The 20655-nt window shown below is 41.7% G+C and overlaps 1 protein-coding gene and 1 non-coding gene across 9 annotated transcripts in view; both read right to left on the minus strand.

The window, feature by feature from the left end:
• The window catches only part of NRXN3 (neurexin 3), a 1763013-nt gene that overhangs the window by 147871 nt on the left and 1594487 nt on the right, over window positions 1–20655 (minus strand). The gene's annotated exons all lie outside the window — the stretch shown is intronic.
• On the minus strand, window positions 7296–7368 carry TRNAE-UUC (transfer RNA glutamic acid (anticodon UUC)). The gene has a single exon. It is a non-coding gene; the product is annotated as a tRNA-Glu (tRNA).

Consider the following 20655-nt stretch of genomic DNA (forward strand, 5'->3'; position numbering starts at 1 on the left):
TGGAGGTTTTAAGCTAGGAGATGGCGTAGGCAGATGTCCACTGCAAAAAGTTACCCTGACACCACTGTGGAAACTTGTACCGATGGGCAAGACTGGCGTCCGGGAAAGCAGTTATGAAACTACGAAAGTAAACAAGATAATGGCAGTGATGGTGGGGAGAAGAGGTGGGCTCTTTTGCTGCTCAGTAGGTGAAAGGAGATGTTAAGAGGATTTGTAGAAACCACACATCAATCCTGTCATGAAAGTAGTAGTGATAATGTTAGTCACTCAGTTGTATCTGACTCTGCGACCCCATGGACTGTAGCCCACCAGGCTCCTCTGTCCAGGGGATTCTCCAGGCAAGAATACCGGAGTGGGTAGCCATTTCCTTCTCCAGGGGATCTTCCCGACCCGGGGATCGAATCCGCTCTCCTGTACTGTCTGAGCCACCAGAGAAGCCTTGTTAGGTCTTCCATAGGCCCATCCATAAAGTGGAATTAAATAACTTGCTTAAGGTTCTACAGTAATAAATCAGTGGTGATGTCATAAAATCTTCACTCTCTAACTCCAGTGGCCTTTCTCTTCTTACTGGGCTGAGCACGATTCTCTCTCAATGGAGTTCTTATAATGTGTTAAGTCCTAGGAATTAAAAAATGAGTAAGAGGCTTCCTGGCAGCAAGTTGCTCAGAACAGAGTAGACTATTCGCAACTTCAGGTTACTCTACCCTGTATCCTTGTCTCTTGCTTTAATTCAAGCAGTAGGCTCCAGTATAGGTCTTTTATAATTAATTCTCACCGTCAAGAACAGAATCCAGATCCTGAGTTTACAGTTCTTCCCTTGATTTCATTCCATTACCTAAGTAATTCCTTCCTCTCCTTGTGGCCAGCCATTTACAAATATCCGCAACTCGTAATGTCATTTTCTCTGACTTGTCATTTAGCCAAACAATACAAATCTAGCTCCTTTAAACCTGCACAAGTTATTCCTTCACTTTCCTTAATCAATCCTCTTGCCTCTGACAGGTCTGTCTACGTACTGCAAGATCCTATGGAAGTAAAAGATACAGTGCTCGTATTAATAATTCTTCTTTTACATCATGCATTTTCACCATTTTCAAGCCCCTTTTTATTACTTGAGAAACTTTGCATGAAAATAACATTATATCTCTTGAGAAGCTTGTCTCCTCCAACTGTTCATTTCTCCAAGGAGACCCACACACCACCCACCTTTTCTATCCTAAAGAATAACAATGTCAAAAGAGAAGGAACAGTAACCACGATTAACATACTACTAGGCAGTCACGATCCGTTTCTGGAATTAGTTGAGTAGTAAGATATTTTGTTGTTCTTTTAAGGCTGCGGGAGGATGTACGAAGAATAAAAATAAAATTTATCTGCAAGATGTTTCTAAATGGAATGCATTTATGACATTCTTATAGGGCTTATTTGCAGCTCTTTAAAAATAATTGACTATCTAATTAGGGAGATAGATTACATCAGTATAGAACACACATACAGATAAATACTGCTTTTTTATAGCCTCCACTATCTAGAAACACACAGAGTAAAACTCATTCAATAGCTTAACTCTTGGGTTTTCTCTATCTACATACATCTAAAACAGAAGCTCAAACAACAGCTCACAGCTTTTACCGTGTAAATAAATATAATTCTCTACTTCTCTACATGGTATACACACACACACACACATACACACACAGTGATCACCATTCTGAAGAATTTCTCTCTAGTTTGTTGAATGCTCTGATAACATTGAGAAAAATATAATGGGTTTAATTTTCTTTATCTTCAGAGTTTATTTATGACCCATTCATATCTGCTTGAAGTATATCAGTGGGAAGGAAGACTTGGAAATGGTCTAGGAACCTGACTGAAAAATCATTATGGATTTACATGGCAGTACAGGTGGGTCCTTCAGAGGCTCTGGTGTTAAACAGAGAACCTGGTACTGCTTGGTTTGAAGAATGGCTAACGTTCTTAAGTTCCATACCTCAGTCTACCTGCCTGAGAAATGGGAAGAGAATACGCACAGAAGTTCATTGCACTTATGGTTCAGTTCAGTTCAGTCGCTCAGTCGTGTCCAACTCTTTGCAACCCCATGGTCTGCAGCACGCCAGGCTTCCCTGTCCATCACCAACTCCCAGAGCTTACTCAAACTCACATCCATCAATTCAGTGATACCATCCAACCATTTCATCCTCTATCGTCCCCTTCCCGCCTTCAATCGTTCCCAGCATCAGGGTCTTCTCCAGTGAGTCAGTTCTTCACATCAGGTGTCCAAAGTATTGCAGTTTCAGCTTCAGCATCAGTCCTTCCAATGAATAGTCCAAAGGACTTATTTCCTTTAGAATTTATTGGTTTGATATCCTTGCAGCCCAAGGGACTCTCAAGAGTCTTCTCCAACACCACAGTTCAAAAGCATCAATTGTTCAGTGCTCAGCTTTATGGTCCAACTCTCACATCCATATATAACTACTGGAAAAACCGTAGCCTTGACTAGACAGAGCTTTTGTTGGTAAAGTAATGCCTTTTCTTTTCAATATGCTATCTAGGTTTGTCAGAGCTTTTCTTCCAAGGAGCAAATGTCTTTTAATTTCGTGGCTGTAGTTACCATCTTCAGTGATATTGGGGCCCAAGAAAATAAACTCTCACTGTTTCCATTGTTTCCCCATCTATTTGCCATGAAATGATGAGACCAGATGCAATGATCACACCTTTTTGAATGTTGAGTTTTAAGCCAGCTTTTTCACTTTCCTCTTTGACTTTCATCAAGAGGCTCTTTAGTTCCTCTTCACTTTCTGCCATAAGGGTGGTGTCATCTAACACACTGAGAAAAAGGACATCAACCTGAGCTCAGTAGAGTGAGACAGGGTGGGAGAGCAGGTGGGTAACTCAGCAAGCAGGAAATATTGGAACTGTGTCTTTGAGCAATTGTTACTTTACTAAGCAGAGGGTGAGTAAAAGAGCAAAAACAATAATAATAGTTAACATTTACTGAGTACTTAATTTTGAACTGTGGTGTTGGAGAAGACTCTTGAGAGTCCCTTGGACAGCAGGGAGATCCAACCAGTCCATTTAAAGGAAATCAGTCCTGAATATTCATTGGAAGGACTGATGCTGAAGCTGAAACTCTAATACTTTGTCCACCTGATGCGAAGAACTGACTTACTGGAAAAGACCCTGATGCTGGGAAAGACTGAATGCAGGAGGAGAAGGGGTCGGCAGAGGATGAGATGGTTGGATGGCATCACCGACTCGATGCACACGAGTTTGAGTAAGCTCCGGGAGTTGGTGATGGACAGGAAGATCTAGCGTGCTGCAGTCCACGGGTTTGCAAAGAGTTGGACACAAGTGATTGACTGCACTGGACTGAACTGAACTTACTTAACTACGTATCAGCTAGTCACTTAGTCCTGTCCAACTCTTTGAGACCCCATTGTCTAACTGTTGAGACAGTCAACTTTGAGAGAGGCTGATTTTACCCTGCCAGTCTCCTCTTTCCATATAATTATACAGACAAAAAAGCACTGGTGTGGGTAGCCATTCCCTTCTAAAGGGGATCTTCCTGGCCCAGGGATAGAACCTAGGAGTCCTGCATTGCAGGAGAGCCACCAGGAAACCCACCATGTATCAGGCATGCAGTAGTCTAAAGATAAGAAACCAATGAACTCATATTTTCTTCAGTAACTCTATGGAAATGCTGATATTTTTATTATCTATCCAAGATCCCATGTACTGTAACTAAGACCCAGTGCAGCCAAAGAAACAAACACTAATTTTAAAAAAAAAAAAAGAAAGCAAGCATGGGGTGGGAACTTGTAGGGCCTTATAAGTGTGATTCCACATGAAGGGTGAGATCATAGCTGGAAATTGTTTAACAGTGATTTTTCTTTGCAATAAACATATAATTCTCTTCTAGAAAGGGAAATTGTTGAGAGTATAATACTGATGAAATTTAAGCATAAAAGAAAGAGAGTGTCCTCATCTGGTAAGAGTAGGGAGCTGATGGCAAGGGTAGGAAACAGGTTCACAGAACCTGCTTATTGTTTTGAGATGGAAAAGCCCTCAGTTCAGTTCAGTTCAGTCACTCAGTTGTGTCCAACTATTTGCAACCCCATGAATCGCAGCACGCCAGGCCTCCCTGTCCATCACCATCTCCCGGAGTTCACCCAGACTCACATCTATCGAGTCCGTGATGCCATCCAGCCATCTCATCCTCAGTCGTCCCCTTCTCCTCCTGCCCCCAATCCCTTCCAGCAGCAGAGGCTTTTCCAGTGAGTCAACTCTTCACATGAGGTGGCTAAAGTACAGGAGTTTCAGCTTTAGCATCATTCCTTCCAGAGAAATCCCAGGGCTGATCTCCTTCAGAATGGACTGGTTGGATCTCCTTGCAGTCCAAAGGACTCTCAAGAGTCTTCTCCAACACCACAGTTCAAAAGCATCAATTCTTCTGCACTCAGCTTTCTTCACAGTCCAACTCTCACAGCCATACATGACCACAGGAAAAACCATAGCCTTGATTAGACGGACCTTAGTCGGCAAAGTAATGTCTCTGCTTTTAAATATACTATCTAGGTTGGTCATAACTTTTCTTCCAAGGAGTAAGCGTCTTTTAATTTCATGGCTGCAGTCACCATCTGCAGTGATTTTGGAGCCCCCCCAAAATAAAGTCTGACACTGTTTCCACTGTTTCCCCATCTATTTCCCATGAAGTGATGGGACCGGATGCCATGATCTTCGTTTTCTGAATGTTGAGCTTTAAGCCAACTTTTTCGTTCCCCTCTTTCACTTTCTTCAAGAGGCTTTTTAGCTTCTCTTCACTTTCTGCCATAAGGGTGGTGTCATCTGCATATCTGAGGTTATTGATATTTCTCCTGGCAATCTTGATTCCAGCTTGTGTTTCTTTCAGTCCAGCATTTCTCATGCCCTAGATATACTCATAAGCTGAAGAGATTTTATCAATGGGACTACCAGAAAATCAAGGCAATGAATGATGTCAAAAAGCTTGGGAAGAGTCCGGGTTGGAAGGATCAGGAACACAAGATTTTGAACAGAGAGGTGAAGGACTTCTAAGGCGAGCATGGATGCAGGTAAACTTTGAGGTGGAGGGATTTAAAGAAACTCACGATCAATGGATAGTTTCTTCTGAAACAAAGTAGCATTTGGAATTCAGTGGCACAGAGGTCAGTAAGGGAACTGAGCAGGGCGGGGAGGTTGAAAACATGCTAATTAACAGTTAGAGGCCAGGGGGCTGCTGACCAAAAAAAGGAGAGCCTTCGAAGGCAGGCTAAAGGCACAGTGAATGAGTGAGCTCACAGGCTGGGACCCTTGAAGGAGAGCCCACTCTGGGATTCTGAGACACACCCTTCATTTTACAGGCAAAAGTTTGATGGTCTATGAGGCTGTGATTCATGGTAAGGAGAAGTAGGACATTGTATCAATGAGCCATCAAGAGAAAACAAAACCAGGATAAGAAAGAGTAGTACAGTAGCCTTGGCACCTCAACTCTGGTGAGGAACCATCATATAATTTTTCTACCAGAAAGTCCATGAAGCATTACTTATAGAAGCAGTATCATTAAGAGACATTTACAATTTAAAGTACAAACATTTTACATAGTCAGAATTAAACTGCATTGCTTTCTTCTAATTTGCTAAACAATAAAGTGCAAAATGGGGCTTCCCTGGTGACTTAGATGGTAAAGAATCTGCCTGCAAGGTGGGAGACCTGGGTTTGATCCCTGGATCAGGAAGATCCTCTGGAGAAGGGAATGGCAACCCACTCCAGTATTCTTGCCTGGAGGATTCCATGGACGGAGGAGCCTGGTGGACTACAGTCCATGGGGCTGCAAAGAGTCAGACACGACTGAGCGACTAACACAACACAAAGTGCAAAATAAGAAAATAAAAGCCTGGACTCTCCACCAAGCCTTTTTCTGATCTCTTTTCCTGAAGCTGTCTGGGTGATCTTATTACAAATGTAGTTTTAAGCACAGAAAACATTGAGATTTGAGTCTGGGAAAGAAGTTGGAAAGAACTAACATGTTGCTGAAGGGCCAAGACTATTTTTAAGTTGGCTGGACCATCCTGCTGCTTTGTTAGCGATGGCACTGGGGACATTTCAGTAAAAAGGCAGAAAGATAAGTGTTCGCTTTGGAGTCATCACAGGAGTCAAAGCCACGTGTGCTTTTGAGGATGAAAACCTGGGGCCTTTCTGAGAAAGACTAGATAGCCAACAGACATCCTTTGCCAGTTCAAATACTTCTTCAAAGCCGTAGTCTTGTTACTAAGAGAAACCTCCACTGCCATCCAGTAGTTGGTGAAAACTACACCTGGGGAAATAGACCATCACTTCACACCAAGAAGAAATGTCTAAGAAAGCCTTGTATTTTGTATGATCTAAGTAACATTTAAATGCAACACAGTAAACGGAACATGCTGCACCATTAAAGAAAGAAGAAATCATCTGGGTAAAAAAGTAAAACATGCTAAGTTTGGAGGCAAAGACTGTGAAAACTATTCATCCAGCTTTGGCTGGAGATGCCCGCTATTATTACTAATAATCAGAACAATGGTATTAAATGAATTTAATCTGAAAGCAGGAGGCATAATTGACAGTATAGGCATGATGTCTTATAATCACCCAAGCCTCAGCTATGCCTGGGCAGCAAGAGTGGGAAGAACTAGGGGAAATAATTACAATTAAGAAGAAATTGACATATGAATTGAATTGGGCACATTATCTTCAGCTTCTGGTTCAGAGTTTTTATTACAAAATTAAATAGAGAGGGTAATCAAACTGCAGGAAAACTTCCACTGAGCTTCACAGTTTTCACTAAGGAAAAAAAAAAAAAAAGAAAACACCAAGACAAAGCATAAGAAAGGAGGAAGAAGAATTGTGTGTGTGTGTCAGTCGCTAAGTCGTATCTGACTCTTTGTGACTCCCTTGGACTGTCCCCCGAGGTTCCTCTGTTTATGAGATTTTCCAGACAAGAATACTGGAGTGGGGTGGCACTTCCTTCTCTAGGAGATCTTTCCAACTCAGGGATCGAAGCCACGTCTCCAGTATCTCCTGCACTGGCAGGTCAATTCTTTACCACTGAGCCACCTGGGAAGCCCCAGGAAGAAGAGTTAGATGTTTTCCAATTGCTGATTCCTGGTTACTGGTGTTCTATTAAAGAAACCAGGAGGTGACATACAGGACGGCTGTAAAGTCTGAAAACCTAGATACACACACATACTAATTTTGTTGTTGTTGCTGTTTTTTGGCTGCACTGTTTGGCTTGTGGATCTTAGTTCTCCAACCAGGGACTGAACCTGGGCCCTCAGCAGTGAAAGTGCAGAGTCCTAACCACTGGACCACCAGAGAAATCCCCAACTAGATAGTTCCTTGACTTTACAATGCATGAGGGTCTATGACATGACATCTGTGACATACGATCTGTTCAATGTGTGTGGTCACTCTTTAGCAAACAGAGTTCAATGTATTGAGCATAACTGTGCTAAGCACAGTGTATGCATGCATTTGTATCAATTCTTACACATGCATCTGTGAGGTTTCGGCTTAAATTGTTTGCATCTCCGATTGTCACTGAGGAAACCATGGCACGCCATCCAGGCAGGAATCTAGAGGGTTCAGAACAGGAGACGACGAAGCCCACTCAACATGGCGTGCCATTCAATCCAGCTTTGCAAACTCATTCAAACCAGCCCCGCATCACTCTGTCATAGTAACTGATGGTGCTTCATCCTGTTAGCTTCCTTAAGGGTGGCCTCCTGGTCAGTTAACATGGTCAGATCTGGTATGTTTCAAGACTTTAGAGCAAACCTGTAGACTAAAAACCTGAAACGTGATACAGCCGGCTCCCTACAGCAAGGCCTTAGCACAGACTCTTCTCTTGGGTTACAATACTTCGCCTTGTTCTCCTCTCCTGCTTACCTAACTTCTCATCCTGAACAGTGCAGCTTCTACACTGTACCCTCAAGAAACTCTTGCCACATCAGAACACTAGCTCACATCCCCTTCAGCTTTCTTAGCAGCTTGCTCTCCTTCACTGAACTCATCTTGTGATTAAATAGTTGCTTGTGAAATTAGTTTGCTTTATGCTTTCTTCCTGCTATGTAAGCTCCATGAAGACAGGTAGCATATATCTGTCTTATTCACCCTTCTGTCCCTATGCAGATCCTTCCATACAGTAGGCAGTAGCTACTAACTGCTGAGCAATTAATGTTCCTCTTTTAATTCCCTCACACCATCTTGAATTCAAATTAAATGCTGGGAGAAAAAAAAAAAAAGACTACAAAGACCCCCTTTGCAAATGCTGGCTCTGCCTTGCAAGCAAAACCTAAAATAAGGTTTGCCAGAACCTCCAGAGTCCTTTAAAGGAAAGATACTTTTCACCCATCACCTGAGTCTCTCTCTCCTCAGCGAGTTTAGGGGAAGGCTGGGAGAGGCGACTGAAGTCTTGTTCAATTGTCAAATCATTCCCTTGGCCTCATTTACCGAGCTCTTTAGGACACAACATGATTTAACACCGTCAGACATGACAAAGCCATCTCTGATATTTTCTAACATAATTGCCTTTCATTGTACATTGCAAAGGAAAATGTTTCTTGAATTTAAGAAGGATGCTGAGATGGGAAAAATGTTTACAACAGAAGAAAGAGGAAAACTCTCTTATAAAAATACCCAAGAGGATGAGGAAAAAACCCAAAAGAATATAGTTTACTGAAAATGAAGGGGAGAGAGAGCAAGCACAAACCACCTTAATCCCCCTCCTGTCAATGGCTTGAGTGGCCTTGTTTTTTGTGATCTATATTTCCCTCTAGTTATTACTATGCACATTGCTGAGTACAACATAACAAAAATAAGTCATCTAGACATTCACCTAAAATCTTCTAAATTAAAAAGAACAAACATGAACTACCCTGTAGCTACTGGAGTCAAAAGAACATGTTATGGGTGCTCTCTGTATGGCTGTATGGTGTTTTCAGTATGGGTCTGGGAGTAGATTTTGTTATTATCCTCCTCTTAAACTATTTTGATCTACTTCAGAGCCTCTAGCAATCTTTGTTTACTGGTTGGCAATGTTGATAGCAATGGGTCCCTATAGAAATAACCCTGGGAACATCTTCACCAAGTTCACTTAAATTTCCCCCGAAACCTCCTACTTGTGATTTGCTCACACTGGCCTCCAATCCTCTCTCCTCCAACAGATGTAATCTTTGGCTCATACTTAGTATAATTACTTGATCAAATCCTACCTCCAGTGTCTATATCCATATATGAAGAAAGTGAAGAGTTAGTTGCTCAGTCATGTCCGACTCTTTGTGACCCCGTGGACTGTAGCCTGTCAGGCTCCTCTGTCCATAGAATTCTGCAGGCAAGAATATTGGAGTGGGTTGCCACTCCTTTCTCTAGGGGATCTTCCCGACCCAGGGATCAAACCCAGATCTCCTGCATTGCAGGTAGATTCTTTACTGTCTGAGCTACCAGGGAATATCCAACATGAATTCACTAATTTTTTTTTTTTTTTTGGTGGAGATTCATTTGTCTTCTTAGAATGTATTATTCCTCTTGTGGAGTGATTCTTTTTCTACACTATCTACATCAACTTGCACATGTAAAGGAAAGCTAATAAATATATTACAGTGATAAAGCTGAAAGAAACTGAGGGCCAAGTGAATAGACTTTATCACCAAACACTGTATGATGGAACCCAGTGGCATGCAAACACATTGTCTGACATTGCATAGCAGAAAAATTCCAAAGTGACTATTCTAATCCTTGCTCATCTCAAAAATATAAGCAGCTGGTGTGAAGGAAGAGGCAGCTATGCTCATTTCTGAATGCAAAATATTCAAAGCACTTATATGTATTATTTAATTCCTATGCTCTCTGAGATGGCTAGAGAATATTATATGAGGGAAAGCAAAAAAAAGAAAAAGAAAAGAAAATCCACAAAAATGGAAGACCTTAAGGAGAGCTTTGTCTCAGTATACAGAAGGAGTTGGCAGTATAATAATTCTTACTGGAATTTTGCATTGAGAGTAAAGTTAGATATACTATATACCTATTAAAATACCTATTAAAAATACGGCAGCTGCCCCTCCTAGCAGCTGAGGCAATGATGCCTCTGCCCTGTAGTAACGGGAGTTTGGGTGCTATGTGAAGTTTTAAGTTATGGAGATGCATTATTTAGATAAATTAAATGAAAGCATCAAACTAATATATGTTTATTGTTTATTTAACTTATTTTTTGGCTGTTCTGTGCGGGTTGTGGGCTCCAACTTCCACAACCTGGGATCAAACCTGGGTCCTGTCAGTGAAAGTGCCAATCCCTAACCACTAGACTGCCAGGAATTTCCAATGGTTATCGTTTAAATTACAAAAGGTGGGCAAGTAATTTGCCCCTGGAAAGATGGCTTTGGCTGATGAAATCAGGTTGGCCCATCTCTAAAGTTCTACGCATTGTGTGGAACTGAAAAATATAGACAGTATCTGAGATTCTTTGAATCTGAACATTCTATGAGACTATAATCTCAAACTAATAAAATATTTGCAATAAATATTATAGCCTGAGTCCTGGAGACAAAAATACATTTCAAACACAACAATTTTATTTTAACATGATTTATGACTGCCATCTTTGTTAGTCAAAAAGAGACGGTTCACATTTGAAGCTTGCTTTCCTCTTTCGAGTAGAAATTAAAGACATTATTCTTTAATTGTTATTCTTCAATTGAGTTGACCTGTATAAACACAGACAGTTGCTGCCCCTGCAACTGTAACAGCAGACCAGTGTGCTAGAGCTTCTGTAGAAAACTGACCCAAAAATGAGTCTGCTCAAATTTCAACCATATTTAAGAGGGCTCCCAGACTATGGGTTCATTTAAGGCAGAAATATATTTACTTCGCTTTGCAGAGTCAGACACGACTAAGCAACTTTCACTTTCATTTTTACTTCATCCTTGGTTTCTCCAAAGCCTGGTACTCATAAGGTACCCCATATTTAGTAACAGCGTATATGCCCCAGAGAAGAGAGACTTTTTGTCTGTTTTCTGTATTTCTATAACCAAAATGCCTAGAAAGGTATGTGACCCTTACTAGACACTCAGTTTACTAAAATATTTGTTAATTGAATACAAATCCAACTAAAATTGAAGTCACATGTGGGTACCATAGTTGAATATTTTATGCCCTTATAAACTCAACTTTGGAAAGACAGCATTTTCTAAATCAGATGATAGTACTCTCTGTCTAGGTAAATGAATCTGCTATTTTATCAGTAGGCACATGTGTTGTAACAGTGCTTTTATTATGGTTCCATCTTTCCCACAAGGACCACTGTCTTCCTAAATGACAGAGCCAGAAATTACTTAGCAATCATCCTTTCTTTGAATGAGAAATAGGAGAGAATCAGACACTGTGGCTTATATAATACACATATAGAGTTTTGTTTTTTTTTTTAAGGAGCTTTTTCAGAAACTTGAAATCAACCAGGATACGGACACAATTATATTAGGGGAGCTACAAAACAATGAAATTATTCTGTCCAGTTTTTGCATAAGTGGTCAGGAATAACATTTGCATATGTTATGTCATATTGATTCTTGCAGACAGAGACTCAATAAAGACAAAAGAACACATGCACAAATAAATGCCTGGGGGGGGGAGGGGGAAGAACAGGAGACACAGATGGAGCCATCTATTATATTTGGCTTTAAAATGAAAACAGCAAAAATAATGGAATCAGCAAACAAAACCAAAAATAAATGATGACCACCACCAAACCCCATCCAGGACAGTCCTTGTTAGTAAAAAGTGTCTATTTCTATCTTTGTCCTTGTTCATTTCTCCCTCGTGAAATCCTCTTTGAAATGTCATCCCCTCCCCCTTGCCAATAGATCAAGCATTCTCGAACAGGATAGATAGGGCAGTAAGGAGCTAATAATGATAATAATAATAATGAGAAATGGCCTCAGAGATATATTTCATGTGTCTTCCCCTCTCCTTGTCTTTCTTCGGTGGAATAGCTTCCCAACCAATGGGGCATTAATCATCAGAACAGCAGCTCGGAGATAAAGGCCGGGTGAAATTCCATTGTGCATTATAGTGTGAGTTGTGTGTGCATGAATACGTGTCTCGCTCACTATCTGGGAGGAGGACGTGAAGAGGCGGAGGAGAAAAATCTGTCATTTCATATATTTAGACCGCTCAGGATGGTCAGGACTGGTTTCCCATTGTTACTGCGGATTAAAATCATTCATGTCCTTCTGCTTTCATTGGAGGTCACCTCTCAGAAACGGGGATACATATTGTGACAAGTTAAATTCTACCTACTTTTTTTTTCACATCTGCCTTGAAGGCATGTAGCAGAGGAAGGGCGGGGGCAGAGTGGGTCAGTGGAACCAGGAGCAGGACTGTCTGATGGGATATATTTTTCTTGGTGAATCCTCATCAGGGTGGTGTCTCTTGCCCTTACATAATGCTTCGGGTTAACAAGATTTCCTGTTTTGAACAGCCTTGAATTAAGTTTGGGGAGATCATTTGGAGGAGATAGATAAACAGGTGCTACTACTATTCAACAAAGAACTATAAATACCTACGAGATCCTGGCTCTAGAAAGTGAGATCCACTAACTACAGCCTGACATCACTGGGAGCTAGCTAGCTCGGTCGTGGCCAACTCTTTGCAATCCCATAGACGGTGGCACGCCAGGCTCCTCTGTCTTCCACTATCTCCTGGAGGTTGCTCAAATTCATGCCCATTGAGTCAGGTATGCTATCTTAGCTTGATCTCAGCCTTGCGTAGAATAGACTCAGAAGCTACTAGCTAATCACATCTCACAGGTGATCTGCATACATGTAAGTTTCAGAACATGTAAGTTTCACTGTTTTAGCTAATACATGTAAACACACATGAGCATCCTCTCTTCCCCTCTCTCTCACACACATGCATATAACATGAGAGATAGAAGAGGCCACATTGTATAGATAAGTCAATCAAACTTCCACCAAATAATTCTCTCAGTGACTGCTGGCCACCACAGATATGGCGTACATTTATTTCCCCAGACATCTCATCCCTGGATGATGAGAAAAAAAAAACAGGAGAACCTTAAATTCTCCATTTAGCTAACAGAACTAGCTCTCTAGACAACCCAAGGCTTTAATTAGAAGGTTTCAAAAGGCAGGGTTGTCATAACAGCCTCAGTGTGTTTCTAATTTTTACAATCATTCAAACATATACCAGAAAGATATGAAAGCATATCCCATCCCTCCTACAGCCTTGTCAAAGGCAGAATGGAAATATCCATCTTGAAGCCTGGCTAGCAATGAGTGCTGCTTAAAGTCATTTCCCTGTCATCTATAAATAGAAAGAGATGCATTTTCAGAGAAAAAGAACATTCTTGGACCTTAGCTTAAACTGGAATCATTGATTGTTTTTGACAACTCAAGAGACATTTATTAAGTGCTCTATCTTCTACATAGGGGTATTCATTGTGGAACTCTTTCTGAAAGCTTTCAGCAAAGGGGTGGAGTGGGGTACAAAAATAAATCATTATTTGCATTATACTTTGAATTAGATTAAAGATATCCTATGCATTTCTCTCAACTTGAGCCATACAATCCAGGAAATGGACAGATTGTCCTCACAGCAAAATGATTACAGAGTATTTTTGCTTGCTCTCTGCTTTCTTCTCCTCAACTTCTCTTCCCCTCCACCCTCTAATTCATTTGTCCATCCATTCACTGTCACTGGATGTGCAAGGTGTCATGTTAGCTGTTAGGAAAATGAAGACATTGGAGACAATGTGAATCTACCCTTATATTTGTTAGCTGAGGAAAGAGTGGAGACCTAAGGAAGCTAATTGCCCCATCATAGGCCAAATGGCTAATTAAAGAATAAAACCCAAAAGTTGGATGCCAAAGAGACCTGGATTAGAATCTCATTTAAAATAACAACAACAACAATCTGCTGAGTTGCACCAACTGACGCTGTTGACTTGTATTATTGTAACCTATCCATGAAGTTGATGTTATCATCTCCATATGTCCGTGGTAAAACTAAGCTTCAATAAGCAACCTAGCCAAATCCCAAAGCTGATAAATGAAAGCCCACCTTGAGTCATGGTTTTAACCATTTTATCTACAAATGAATTCTGATTCTTGTTTCCAAGCTCTCTTTCCTTCATATCAGCCTGTTTTCTCACAGCTGCCTCTGTTGACCTTGAACATCAATAACATTGCCCCCTGATCTGCTTCTTCCCTCTTGCAGATAAGCATTCATTCATTTCATGCAGTTTCCTTTCTTTCAACAAACATTGATTGAGCCCCACCTTGTGTCTGGCACTGTGCCAGGGCATGGATGCTACGTAGAGATTATTTCTTCTCTCAATCTAGTGACTTCTCATAGTATCTTCCAAAATCTTCTTTTCAAAGGATCACAAACTATGGAGCCACATAAATCATGGAGTCAAGACCAGGAATAAAGAGTTTCATAGAAATGGCAACCCACTCCAATATTCTTGCCTGGATAATCCCATGGACAGAGGAGCCTGGCGGGGTTGCAAAGAGTCCGACACGACTGAGCAACTAACATTTTCACTTTCATAACATACTTAACTGTTTGCTGTTTTCTTAATCGCTCAGTTGAGTCCGACTCTTTGCAATGCCATGGACTGTAGTCTGCCATACTCCTCTGTCCATGGGATTTCTCAGGCAAGAATACTAGAGTGGACAGCCATTCCCCTCTCCAGGGGATCTTCCCAAGCCAGGGGTCAAACTCAGGTCTCCTGCACCGCAGGCAGATTCTTTACTGTCTGAATCATCAACTTAGTTATTAGAGAAAAACAAAAAAAGTAACTTAAAGTGGATAGAAGACTCCCACCCACATATGCACAACCAGGTAAATTAGCCATTGGTTAATTTTCTATCCATACCAATAGAACAGAGAAGCAGCAGCAGCCCCTTACTATAGTTTTTATTTGCTGATATATACAAGGTTAGGTTTTAGGAGAATTAAGAATTAAATAATTTGGGGAAGGAATATGGCAAACAAATTGGACAGGGAAAGCGGGTGAGATTACATTTTCAAAATTGCTTTGAAAACTCTAAGTGCTAGAAAACGCCTTTGCTATTAGAATGGCAAATAATTTCTAAGGAAAGGGAATTTAAGGCCAGAAATCAACAAGAACAATCTCGCATACCAGATACAAGGAGACATCTCTGGACTCTTACTATTAAGATTTCTTGATGGGCGAAAAATCAACATGTTAAATAGAGACAAGATCAGACTCAGCAACTGTACAAGGCAAGGAGTCCGGAGCAGCAAAACCACTGCTGAGGGCAACCCCTCTTGGTCTAGTAGTTAGGACTTCACGCTTTCACCGCAGAGGGCACCGGTTCCATCCCACAAACAAACCGCTGCTGACTACCATTCCTATTGGTGAGCCTCATGAGAGAGCCAGAGCATGGGCCTCTTGAGGCACCAGAGGCAGAGAGAGCGCTTGGAAGTGGGATTCAGTTTGTGAGCATCATAAGACCTGTGTACTCCCTGAAAAGGTGCTAGTGGATTGCCGTCCATCCGTCTGTCTCCAGCAATACTGCCCGAGGGCTTACTCTGTGCCCTGATAGCAACTGAAACGAGTATCTTGCCATCCTAGAACTCACCTTTCACCAAATAGAGATGGCAAGCAAACGTGTGATATCATGTCAGGTCGAGATGACTGCTCTGAGAGACCATGAAGCAGAAGGCGACAGGGAGTGGAGCGCTATTTCACAGGGGATGGTCAAGGAGGGCTGCTGCAGAAGGCGCCATATGGGCAGAAGTCTGGACACAGTAAGGCAGCGAGGCATTCAATCACTGGGAAGAGCTGCACCAGGCAGAAGAAACAGCAAGCGAAAAGCTTCAGGCGTGCTTGGTACATTCGAGCAGGGCTGGGACTAAGGAGGAGGCACTCATCTATTGTGTAACGTTTAAAGGAACGGCCTCAAATTCAATCATCAGAGATAAAGAATACTTTATTGCAATGTTTTGAAGTCAGCATCAATGCAAAAAAAAAAGTTATTGATCAGCAAAAAATCAACATATTAAATAGAGACAAGATCAGACTCTGCAACTGCACAGCCCTCGCTCGTCTCTCCCTTCTCCTGGATCTAAGTTCAAGGAAGATCAAGAAGACCTGTGTGCCTAGAGCAAGATGGTAGAAAACACCATCAGAGAGAGAGAGAGAGAGCAAGGAAGAGATCCATACAGCACACGGTAAAGATACAGGCTTTCTACTCGGCCAAGTAGTCTGTTAGGTGATTGGACAATCACTAAGAGCTTTAGAAACCTTTGGGGAAATTCCCTGGTGGTCCAGTGGCTAATACTGCATGCTCCTAATGGAGGGGTCAGGGTCAGATCCTTGGTGGAGGAACTAGGTATGACATGCAGCAACTGAGTTCACATGCCTCAACTAAAGATCCCACATTGTGCAACTACAAAAAGAAAAAAGAAATATTTGAAGACCCCCATAGTGAGTAGCCAAGAGCTGCACGTCCCTCTCAGCTATTCAAATAGCTAAAAATAAGATCCAGTGCTTTATTAGCAGTTCTGGTCAGTGATTCTACCCTATAAATATTACATGCTAATCAGAAGGGCATCTCTACAACTTATCTGAGCATCTTGCAGAGTTCCTGCCTGTATGTGATGAGGACCTTCTCAGAGATCCTTTCAGGGACTTTTTCAGCTTTGGGAAGTACTAATCTATTTGTACTGCTGACACCTAAGTCTTTAAGAGGTAGGTAAACCCATCAAGTTCCTTTTTTCCCCCATTAGAACCATGCAATTCCAGAGAGAAAATGTCACTGAAGGGTTCTACTAGGTAACGAGTAAATTAGAGTCCATTTCCTTCCACCCCTTCCCATTTGTCCTCCAAGAGGGGAAAAGAAAGTACCTGCATGAGGGTAAAGAGGAAACAGAAGGTATTTCTTGGCTGGCAGCTGAAGTCTAATTAGACAGACAAATCTTCATTGCCTCCCCCAGTTATGAGGCTTGGCAGGAAAGGAATGAGCCCTGGAGCCCCACGTTATGCAAGGCCGTTAATCAATATTAGTTGAGCCCTGAGCCTAAAATAAACTTCCCCTGGAGGCTCTGTTGTCTTATGGCTAAAGCGAGGGATGGAAATCTGTGTGGACTCCCATGTCTCACTTCTGTCAAGCTGATGGCAGCAGGGAAAAGGTAGAGGGGCCAGAGGGGTAATTTGGGAGGTAAGAATAACATAATTTACCTCCTATTAGAGCAATGGTATTTGGAATAAGGTAGATGAATCTTGTATCCCAATCCAAGACAGTCTGATTGTTCAAAGAACCTTCAGAAACCTGTTCCAGCCAGAATCTCAAACCCCCATGGATAACAACATACTGAAAATGAATGTGTCATTTATTTGTGAAACCATATGAAGTTGCTGATATCTGACCCCTCTGCTCCTACAAAACTGGCAGCTTCACACACTTCGTCCTAACAAAAAGCTTTGTATGTAATAACCACCCAGCTAACTCCCACTCCATAAATTCCTTCTAATTGATGAGTTCAGGGCTATGATTCAATCTGGAAACCTCAAAGGAAATCCTGGGTAATAATGGGTTTGTGTGAGTATAGACAAAATTGTTTTTGTGTTTATCCAACCATACAAGGAGGCTAAGCTCTATGAGGATCTGTGAGTCCTGAGAGAGTCTCTTGGGTTGAAGTGGTTTTCTCAATGTCTAGCATTTAGTGAAAATTTACAGAATAGGGCATGGCCTAAGTTCTTTCCACATCTGCCTGTATGTATTACTCACAACAAGCTTATGGTAAAGATGCTGTTGAGCCCATTTTATAGATAATTCAGTTCAGTTCAGTCGCTCAGTCGTGTCCGACTCTTTGTGACCCCATGAACCGCAGCACGCCAGGCCTCTCTGTCCATCACCAACTCCCAGAGTTTACCCAAACTCATGTCCATTGAGTCGGTGATGCCATCCAACCATCTCATCCTCTGTCGTCCCCTTCTCCTCCTGCCCTCAATCTTTCCCAGCAATCACGGTCTTTTCAAATGAGTCAGCTCTTTGCATCATGTGATTATAGATAATAGAACTGAAGTTTAGATGGGCTAGTCAACTCACCCAGAGATACACAGCTAAAAAACTGGAAGAATGTAGGGTCCAACTAGAAATTCTGACTCTGATTGCTCTCTCTTCCCTTCAGCACACTGGGACTCCATCAGGAACATGCAGTGAGAAGGATCAACTGTTTTTTTTTGTTTGTTTTTTGGCAGGTTAGCCTGCTGGTTTTTTGTCTGTTTTAATTTCTAATTTTATATTGGAGTATAGCCAACTAACAATATTGTAATAGCTTTAGGTGAACAGCAAAGTGACTCAGCCATACACATACATGTAAAGGATACACTTTTCAATCACAAGTTTTGCTTTGTTTTGTTTTCCCATAAGTAACATCAAGGCTGAAGGGTGCTTCTGACTGTGCCCAGCATAAAAGCAGCCCATGGGGAGGACTTTCCATGAAGGAATTGTTACAAAACCTGAAAACCTGTGGCTTCCTTCTGCAATTTTTGAAAGTGGTCCATGTATTTCCCACCAAACTTGTGAGTTCGAGGTAAGAGTGAAATCTCATAAAGCTTTCACATCTTTCATTTCTATTATTAGGAGTAGTTCCAGTCCAGGCTGAGTGTTTTGGTTTCTGGTAGTTTTCTGGTGTCGGGCAGCCCTGGCCAATGCCAAGGTGACTTTACCAATGCCCAGTTCAGCAAAAGTGGGTCACGATCAGTCTCCTGCTAAAAGCTTATAAACGATTCCAAATGGTGATTTGCACGGAACACACTGAGTTCTTTCTTGACTAATAACTTGGTCTAGAGTGCTAAGGGAAGAGAACCCACCTTATTTTTGGAACTATTTTCCTCTTGGCCCTTTCCTCTCTTGCAGGAACATTTTGGTCCTGGTGGCTGACAATGATCCCTAAAAGACTTTTATTTCTCACTTTTACCTTCTGTCCTGATTGAAGATTCAGGAATGTGAATGTGGCCTGAATTGAACTTTTCCGCTTTAGAAACTGACCTATCTCAATAGTCACTCCCCAGCACTGGGGTCAGATGTCAGGTGATGGACGTGCCTGCATGATCTCGGGGCCATCTCTGGCAGTGAAACCCACAGGGAACCTGATCTAGTTCTCCCCTCTAGGACCTCTTCTGTTTGAGGGAGTTTTAGGCCAAGACACTCAGAATCTGAGTCTCTGATCTCCCACCAACCCTCCTCTATACACTCTCTGTTCGAGTTGAACTTGGCTATCTCTCTAGGAATCATCACCTCTGACTTTGTCAATTTAGCTTCGTACATTCAACCAACCTGAGATTCGCTCCTTTCTCCATGTATCCAAGACTTGGAAAACTCTCTCCACAAGACCTAGGCCTCCAGGAAAGGAGTTCTAGAGACACGGAGAGGGACATGTTCATAATTGAGTCCAGTTCATCCACTGAGGCCCCAGGTGCACGTGTGAAGCCAGAGCCTCCAGCCCAGAGTAGCCACCGAGTGACCTCAGCCAGGTCCACGTGAGGCAGAAGACCTGCCTTGCTATTTTTGCTGTTGTTCAGTCACTAAGTCATGTCTGACTCTTTGCAACCCCGTGGACAGCTCACTAATCTCCTCTGTCCTTCACTGTCTCCTAGAGTTTGCTCAAATTCATGTCTACTGAGTCGGTGATGCTATCTAAACATCTCATCCTCTGCCTCCTCCTTCTCCTTTGGCTTTCAGTGTTTTCCAGCTGAGCCCTGCCCACATTTCTGACCCATAAAACCATGAGATCTAATGACATCATTGTTTGAAGCTACTTAATGATGACAGGTTGTCTCCACAGCTAGGTAACTGCAACATATATGACCTCCCCAGGGTCGCTTAGCTAATACGAAGAAGAAACTAGGTTCCAAACTCAGACAATCTGATTTCAAGTACATGCATTTCATCAGTCTTCTACAGTTTTACCACTGGAGGGGAGAAAATTAAATTGCCCAAAGCCCAGTGATCATCGTAGAGGGAAAATCTTCCATAAGCCATGCCACTTCTGATTTTTAAATGACAAAGTACATTATAAAGCCTATCTTATTTTCAGATTTATTCAACAAATGTTTATTGAGCACCTACTAAGTGCCAGATCTTTATTTGAGAATTATCACCCATCCATTTGCCTTCTCAATGTATCCACCTCTTCTTTCAACCTAAAGTTTCTTTTTCAATCAGGGGAGTAACCAGAGACATCCTTCTTAATGTAGGGTAAAGACTTAATGCTTGGCACCATAGCTGTGAGTAATTGAACATAGTCCATGTAATTCACAAGTATTTTGTAACACACTAGTGCATCAGAAAGATCAAAATGCTAATTATTTCCAGGAGGCTGGAGCATTAGAGGGCCATCAGTTCAAAAACTCTTTGTTCACCTTCACACATGGCTAAGAGCATCACTAAAAGCACTTTGCAGTTTTCCTTTGATCTGAAATCAACATTAACCAAGGTCTATTAGAAATGAACTGTTCAAATGATTTTTTTTTACCTTATGCTTAAAGAAATAACCAGTGGATTTTTAAATAACCAGATATTTATATTTGTGAATCCACATGCTTATTTTGTT

This window comes from Capricornis sumatraensis, chromosome 2, assembly GCF_032405125.1.
Source record: "Capricornis sumatraensis isolate serow.1 chromosome 2, serow.2, whole genome shotgun sequence".
Taxonomy (NCBI): Eukaryota; Metazoa; Chordata; class Mammalia; order Artiodactyla; family Bovidae; genus Capricornis; species Capricornis sumatraensis.